Source organism: Scomber japonicus, chromosome 8 (assembly GCF_027409825.1).
Source record: "Scomber japonicus isolate fScoJap1 chromosome 8, fScoJap1.pri, whole genome shotgun sequence".
NCBI lineage: Eukaryota > Metazoa > Chordata > Actinopteri > Scombriformes > Scombridae > Scomber > Scomber japonicus.
In genome coordinates, this window is record NC_070585.1 from 1881124 (window position 1) to 1889048 (window position 7925).

At 45.5% G+C, this 7925-nt stretch overlaps 3 non-coding genes across 3 annotated transcripts; all 3 read right to left on the bottom strand.

The window, feature by feature from the left end:
- Positions 1-5496: 5496 nt before the first annotated feature.
- Positions 5497-5660, bottom strand: LOC128363563 (U1 spliceosomal RNA). The gene has a single exon (XR_008321714.1). It is a non-coding gene; the product is annotated as a U1 spliceosomal RNA (small nuclear RNA).
- A 438-nt stretch (positions 5661-6098) lies between these two features.
- Positions 6099-6289, bottom strand: LOC128363559 (U2 spliceosomal RNA). The gene has a single exon (XR_008321713.1). It is a non-coding gene; the product is annotated as a U2 spliceosomal RNA (small nuclear RNA).
- Positions 6290-6484: 195 nt separating this feature from the next.
- LOC128363584 (U5 spliceosomal RNA) lies at positions 6485-6599 on the bottom strand. The gene has a single exon (XR_008321734.1). It is a non-coding gene; the product is annotated as a U5 spliceosomal RNA (small nuclear RNA).
- Positions 6600-7925: the final 1326 nt, after the last annotated feature.

Below are 7925 nucleotides of genomic sequence, written 5' to 3' on the forward strand. Positions count from 1 at the left end.
TTTTCAGATCACCAGTTAGTTGAGTGTTGTATTTTTATTAACAATATCAGGTGTGGAAGTGCATATTGGCATTTTAACACAGCACTTTTATCTGACAATGGTTTTAGTATAGCTTTTACTGTGTTTTGGAATGATGTGTTTAGGTTGAAAAAGTTTTAATTCGCTGCAGCAGTGGTGGGATATAGGTAAGAGTCAGATCAAATCTCTGTGCTTGCAGTACACTCTCAACGTCTCCAGAGACTTGGTAAGGTCTATCAGGGATCTGGAGAGAGAAATGGTGGAGTTACAAGAGTTAGCAGACTCCACAGGAGAAAGAAGACATGTTGAAGTCTTCAAGGCTAAAAAGCGTGTGTTGGCTGACTTACTGGGTGTGCCCACCAGGGGTGCTGTGGTACGCAGTAGGTTTCAGAATGTGGCCATGATGGATGCTCCCTCTCACTTTTTGTTTGGGCTTGAGAGGAAAAATGGGCAGAGAAGGCTGATACACTGTCTACGCTCTGGTGATGGGCAGCTGCTCCAGGAGTCAGCAGACATCCACAGGCACGCAGCGGGTTTTTATGAACATCTGTTTAAATGTGAGTACACTGAGAAACCAGATGAGTTGCTCTCTTTCTTCAGTGGTCTGCCACAGGTGTCAGCAGAGGCCAACACGTGTTTAGAGGCTGACATCTCTCCGGAGGAGCTGTTGGAGGCGCTGCAGAGCCTGAGGCCTGGAAAAGTGCCAGGCATAGACGGCCTGCCAGCTGACTTCTATAAAGCTTTCTGGTCCGTCTTAGGTGGGGACCTGCTGGATGTTCTCAGGGACAGTCTGCTGAAGGGCCGGTTGCCCCTGAGTTGCAGGAGAGCAGTACTCACCCTCCTTCCAAAAAAAGAAGATCTGCACGACTTGAAAAACTGGCGACCGGTGGCCCTTCTCTGTACCGATTATAAACTCCTCTCCAAGGTCTTAGCGAATAGGCTGAGGAAAGTGATGGAGCAGTTAATTCATGTAGACCAGACCTACTGCGTACCAGGCAGGCTCATCACAGATAATGTCCATTTAATTTGTGATGTTTTGAACCTCTCAAGCTCATTGGGAACAAAACTGGGTCTGGTTTCTTTAGACCAAGAAAAAGCATTTGACAGTTGAACATGACTATCTCTGGCAAACGCTGGAGGGTTTTGGGTTCAGCTCAGGTTTTATCGCTAAGCTTCAGGCCTTGTATGGAGACGTTGAGAGTGTTTTAAAGATTAACAGTGGTTTGAGTGTCAGGCAGGGTTGTCCACTTTCAGGGATGCTGTACTCCCTGGCAATTGAGCCTCTCCTCCACAAACTGAGAATGGGTCTTTCTGGTTTTAATGTTCCAAACTGTAGCTCAGTCTTTAAGTTGTCTGCTTATGTGGATGATTTGATTATAGCTATTAAAAATCAGAACGATGTAAACTTTTTAACTAACAGTGTTCAGTTTTGGTGAAATGTTTTCAGCCAAAGTTAATTGGGGAAAAAGTTGCTCTGCGGGTAAAAGCAGGCTGACAATTGATTTCAACTATTATAGCCTAATGAAAGACTTGGGGTCTTTTGAGAAGGTCTGGTGTGTGTCTAATGGTCTATGTGCTGTGAAGAGAAACTGCTGTTTGGAAGTGTACTTGGTTAAAGGAGGTGTGTGTGTGTGTGTGTGTGTGTGTGTGTGTGTGTGTGTGTGTGTGTGTGTGTGTGTGTGTGTGTGAGTGCATGAGAATGTGATGTATGATGTTTTTTTAAATTACTATGGTGTGTATGCTTTTTTATCAAAATGTAAGTTAATGAATGTATTGAGTTGAATATAATCTCTCTCTCTCTCTCTCTCTCTCCTACGGAATGTCTGAATGTTTTGAACACCAACCCTTAAACATATATACTCATGCCGTTAGAAAGCTTAGATTCTCCTTATTCTTTCAAGACCACTCACCAATTATATGGTTGCTCACAGCCGTAATAATATTAGTGGTTAGCTCGGCTAGCCACTCAGCTAAAGTAAGCGAACAGCTATAATGCTACATACCTTCAAAGTCTTCCCTTTATCCACGACGATCATCTTATGACTCAGGACTTTCTGTACAGCTCGCCAAGTATCCATTCTTGTGAAATATGAAATCCGTTTCCTTCTAACCGGAATACTTTCCTCAATATGTCAACATGGATTTAGTCCAACACGTAACGTAATAACACAAATAACAAACCATATACGGTCCGTTTACGTCATTTCCTGACCTGCACTTGCATCTCAGAGTACACGTGACTAGATGTTTACGACCGTGAGCCTCTCCTGCTTCTGACGACACCACACACAAGCCAATCGGTGTTTAGGATTAGGCAGTACATGTCTCCAAAGCCAATGAGGACATGTGACCGACAACAATGACGACATGGCTTTGATTGACAGCTGTTCCAGCCAGTGGAAATATTCGGTGAAATGAAGTTGATAACTTTTTAGCCAATAGTCTGAGGTTTCCAACGGTGTATGACGCTAAGCTATCAGTTTGGCTGTCCATAAGCGTAACCGGTGCGCTCCACTGTCTGTGCGTGCGCCCGGTGGGTAAAAGAGTTGAATCATATCATTACACATTCGGCATCTTATTACACGGTTGGTTCTTCTTCGACTTGACAACCCTAACCCAGAGCAGCACTTAACCCGAACCCAGAGCAGCACTTAACCCGAACCCAGAGCAGCACTTAACCCGAACCCAGAGCAGTACTTAACCTGAACCAAGAGCAGCACTTAACCCGAACCCAGAGCAGCACTTAACCCGAACCCAGAGCAGCACTTAACCCGAACCCAGAGCAGCACTTAACCCGAACCCAGAGCAGTACTTAACCCTAACCCAGAGCAACACTTAACCCGAACCCAGAGCAGCACTTAACCCAAACCCAGAGCAGCACTTAACCCGAAACCCAGAGCAGTACTTAACCCGAACCCAGAGCAGCACTTAACCCTAACCCAGAACAGTACTTAACCCGAACCCAGAGCAGCACTTAACCCTAACCCAGAGCAGCACTATGAGTTGTACAGATCCGGGCCAAGGAAGTCCTTCACAGACACGGCACCCGGATTTCCCGCGCACCGGACTCACTGGTTCCCGCTCCTGCACAACGGAGACAAGTGATCTGTGGTTAGTTAAAATCTGCAACTCCTCATGCTCAAGGTTAAAATGCCTTAAAAACTTCTGAATAAAAACATAGGCTGGTGGCAGGTTAAAAGACACAGGTATTCTTAGGTCCACATGTAAAATCTTAAGTTTTCTGAGGTAGGACCCCATCCAGAAGCGTGTCATTGCAGTTGTCTTGGGGTTTCTGGATGGGGTCATGGCTATTTTCATGTGTACTGTGGTGTATGTGCTTCCTAAAAACAGGTGCAGGTCTGGTACTTCTTTTCCTCCTTTCTCCTTTTCATAATTTCTCTCTTCAATCTTTCCCACTTGGATCCCCACAGAAAGTAAAAAATGGCTCGCTCCAGATTTAAAAGCACATGCCTAGGAGGAATAAAAACAGAACTGATCAATAAAAGCAAAGGTAAAATCACTGCTTTGGTGATTAAAACCTTTCCTTCCATGGTCAGTCCTCTAAGTCCCCAGTATCCTAGTCTTTGTCTGACTTTCCCTACCACGTCTGGCCAATTTGTTTTCCCTTCCCCCTCCCTGTCAAATTTAATTCCCAGTATTTTTTGGTCAGTCTGGGTCACAGTCAGGGGGAGTCCTGTCGTCTCAGTCGCCGTCCATGGTCCATAAAATTGGGCTTGGGTCTTTTCTCTATTTAATTTTGACCCAGAGGCCTGTCCAAACCAGTCAGTCAAGTCCAGGGTCCTGTTGACAGATAAAAGGTCGGTACATAAAATGTTCACGTCGTCCATGTATAGGTTACACCTGTTTTCCAGTCCCCCACTCCCCGGCAGTCCTACCCCATTGATTCATTGATCCTTTCTCAAGACCTGTGCCAGTGGTTCTATGCAGATGATGTAGAGGAGGGCAGATAACGGACACCCCTGACGGACACCACAGTTAATGTCGACTGCTTTTGTCAGATGCCCATTAACAACAAATTTGCTGGTGATGCCCCGGTACAGCAATCCCACCCAAGCTGTAAATCTTTCCGAGAACCCCATTTTTCGCAGGACCTGGAAGAGGTACTGGTGCGAGACCCGATCAAATGCTTTCTCAAAATCTAAATGTAGTACTACTAGCCGGATGTTTCTGTCTCTCGCGTAACAGATAGTGTCTCTGATCAGTACGAGGCTGTCAGTGATCTTCCTCCCCGGGATGGCAGAGGCTTGATCCGGGTGAATCACGTCTTCTAAAAACATAGACATACGTATCGCTAAAAGTTTGCTAAAAAGTTTACAGTCAAAGTTTAAAAGCGTGATTGGTCTCCAGTTTTTCAGGTCAGTCTTGTCATTGTGTTTATAAAGGAGAGTCACTATCCCTACTCTAAAACTGTCAGGAAGCCGGTCAAGTCGTTCAAAATCCATAAAAACAGTAATCAAATCAGGTGCTAAAATGTCCCAAAAAGTCAAATAAAACTCCAAGGGAAGTCCATCTTGTCCAGGGGACTTCCCTTTTTTAAAACCAGTCATACATTTATTTAACTCTAAAATGGTAAAATCCTGGGATAAAAGCACACTGTTGTTTACTGTTTTTACAAGGAATTTTAAAACTTCAGTCATGATGTCCATTTTTACAGGTTTTTCTTTGTACAGGTTTGAATAAAATGTTTCAATTGTTTCTTTATGTCATCCATTGTTTCAGTTGTGCACCCATTTTCTTTTTTCAGCTTTGTAATGCCCCCCCCCCCCCTTATTCATAATTTTCCTGAAAAAATACCTTGTGCACTTTTCACCCTCCTCTATTTCCCGTTCTCTGCTCCTTAAAATGACACCTTTGCTTTTAGTTTCTGATAAAACCGACATCTCTTTTTTGACTTGCTTAATTTCCTCATTAAAATCCATGCCAATCTGGTTTAGGTTAAAATAACGTTGTAGTCGTTTCTGCAGTCCCATCATGCGTCTGTATTCCCTGTCCTTACGTTTCTTACCTGCCTGCCTAAAGAAAGTCTGCGTCTTTCCCTTCACCATTTCCCACCAGTGTGCACGTGTTTCGTAGAAGTCTTGAAGGGTCTGCCACTCTTTGTACCGCTCCCTGAACTGCCTAACTAACTCCCTATCTTCTAAAAGGGAGCAGTTGAGTTTCCACAGACCACTTCCTGATGTCACACCCGAAGAGAGTGAAAGGATGCAAGAGAGCATAAGGTGATCGGAGAAGAAAACAGGAGTTAATCTAGCATCGGTGGGTGGGCAGTCCCGTGTAAAAACATAATCTATGCGAGAGGCTCTGGTGCCATCACCACTGATGGCACCATCAAAAGATAAGACGACCGTTTTGTGTTCTAACGGACGTCCGTCTCTACACGAGTCAATGGAGAATTCACCATTTTCTCACTTGGTTTTCTAACCTCAGTAAGCGTTTAGTTTTCTATCAACAACTTATCAGGGGAGAGCGCGAACGCAGTCCCCCACTACCAGAATTTATGCAATCGAGATTCCCACATTTGGGGAATTCGCAGAGGTCAGCACAACCGGAGTGCAATGGTTGAGCCTCGCCCTAGGTGAACCACCTTCTTGATAATGGTATCTCCCTTGCCAGGTAAGTATGAGTTGCACAGATCCGAGCCAAGGCAGTCTTTCACAGACACGGCACCCGGACCGATGGTGCACCTTCCAAACATCATGCAAACACACACACGCCGCATGAGGCTGTGGATCTGCAGAGTCACAACTTTGCATGCAGCTTCCTCTATGAATAAGGATTACAAAGGATTGCTGTATATGAGCACAGATTTGTAGAGTGTGCAACCTCACTACAGTGTTGACATAGCTACTCAATTGTACATTGGCAGTCATGGGCAATTCTAGGATCAGGGTCGCAAAATAATTAAAGTTGTATAAAATAATTCATAGGAAACAAAGATAATTTGCTCATTTTCAGGGGTGCTTGAACAACCTTGAAATGGATCTCAACTCGTCAGTGCTGCTAGACCGGCCTACCTACTCAGTTACAGTAAGTCTTTTTTCATATTAAACATAGAGAGAGGGGGGTGCACCGTTCCTGGAGGTACTGCAATACCGAGTCGATGCGTGGAGTGGACAGAGCAAGCCCCTACTCCATCTCCCTGCTCCAAAAAGCAATTTAATATATGGTGCCCGGGTAGGGGACGTATCAGATATTAAACTGATAAGAACAGATACTACACTTGATCTTAGCCAAAAGGCCGAGAAGCGATGACCGCTGGACGTTGGCCGCCCCCGCCCACCTCCCGCAAGCTTCAGCCTCAGCGTGGTGCCGTCGTTTCAACGGGCTTGGAGAACGGCCGCTGCTTAGCAGCTCCGCCCCCCCCCCCCCCCAGGTGTGATGCGCGCAGCAAAACACGTCTTACTGAGGAAGGCCGCTCGCTTGTCTTTTCACAAACACAACGAGGCTCTGCCAAACGGCAAAACCTGCCAAAAATAGATCTAACTCGTGGGTGTTCCTCTCCACGGAAGTCTTTAGTAAAAGGCGAAAGACTTGTACGTGATGAAGAGAAAGCGGAGTAAGTACACCTGCTCACCAACAGCAGACGAACACAACAGTGGTCCCAGTCACCCCCTTCACGGTGAGCCCCGACATGGTGAAAGGAATCTCAGGCCACACCCATTCCCCTACACCGCGCAGCAAGAGCAAGGCACCAACTTTTTCTTGTCATGTTTTTAGATTTTGTGAAATGCGGCAAAGAGCTCCAGGCTTTCCAGCCACAGGACTAACGTCCTACTCGGGTGTTCCAGAAGAGCAAGGGTCAAAATGTGGAAACGCTTCACGATGTTCTTGCTGTGACTCAATCCCCCTGGCCAAGTAACAGAGAGTTGTCGTGTCAGCGTGTTGCAGTCGTTTCAACGGGCTTGGAGAACGGCAGCTACTTAGCAGCTCCGCCCAGGGTGTGATCCTCGCACTGCGCGCAGCCACCCGTCTTATTAAGAACGGCCGCTCGCTTGGCTTTTCACAAACACATGAGGCTCTGCCAAACCGCAAAGCCTGCCAAAGATAGATCGATATATTTTCTTGTGAACATTTTTATTGAGACTTATTTTACACACCTGTGATGAAGCTTTTGCATATTTGTGGTATACAAATGTCCTTTAACCTACAACCTCAATAAATGAAGTGATCTTTAAAACTAGGTTTAAAACAGCTAAACAATTGAGTTAATCACAGTTGTCATTTGTAAAAGGTATAAATAAAAGGCATTCGCATGTGTTGAAATTCTTCAAAAGGGAGTGCATTATTTAAAAACTCTCTTTCAAGACAGTTTTTGTGCTGGTGCGCAGTGAGTCCCTACTCAAGATAACTCATCCCTCTCCCCCAAACATTTGGTCTCTCAGGGTCCTGCACTGATGCTCAGAGGACATCCCCACCCTATGGCTCCTTGCCACCTGCCTAACCCGGAGAGCCAGGTCGCCGCTGCTTTGACTTTTTGCTGTGTAGCTCCAGCCGCTTTATCCGAATGGGCACAGAGGTGATGCTTCTTTGTGGCTGTCCCAGTCGCCACCTACATGGTAAGCCTGCCATGGCTAACAGCCAACGAACAGTAAATGTTTCTCCTCACCAATAGAAACATATGTTCCTTTGTTTTGTACATGTTAGTATCCTATAGAAATGATGACTCTTTCTCCACTACTCTAATTGGTCAGTGGTCAGGGTGTTGAGTTTCCATCGTGGTGTACACCGAAAAAGAAGTGAACCATTGTCATAGAAGCCAGAGTTAAACCTTAGGTTACCTCGCTAACCCCAAATCCTGCTTCTCTGTCAAGGCCCCTGAAGTGGTTCTCAAAACGTCTCTGTACTCAGCTGCCTAGAGAGCATCTGCCAGTAGAAATAAATTGTTG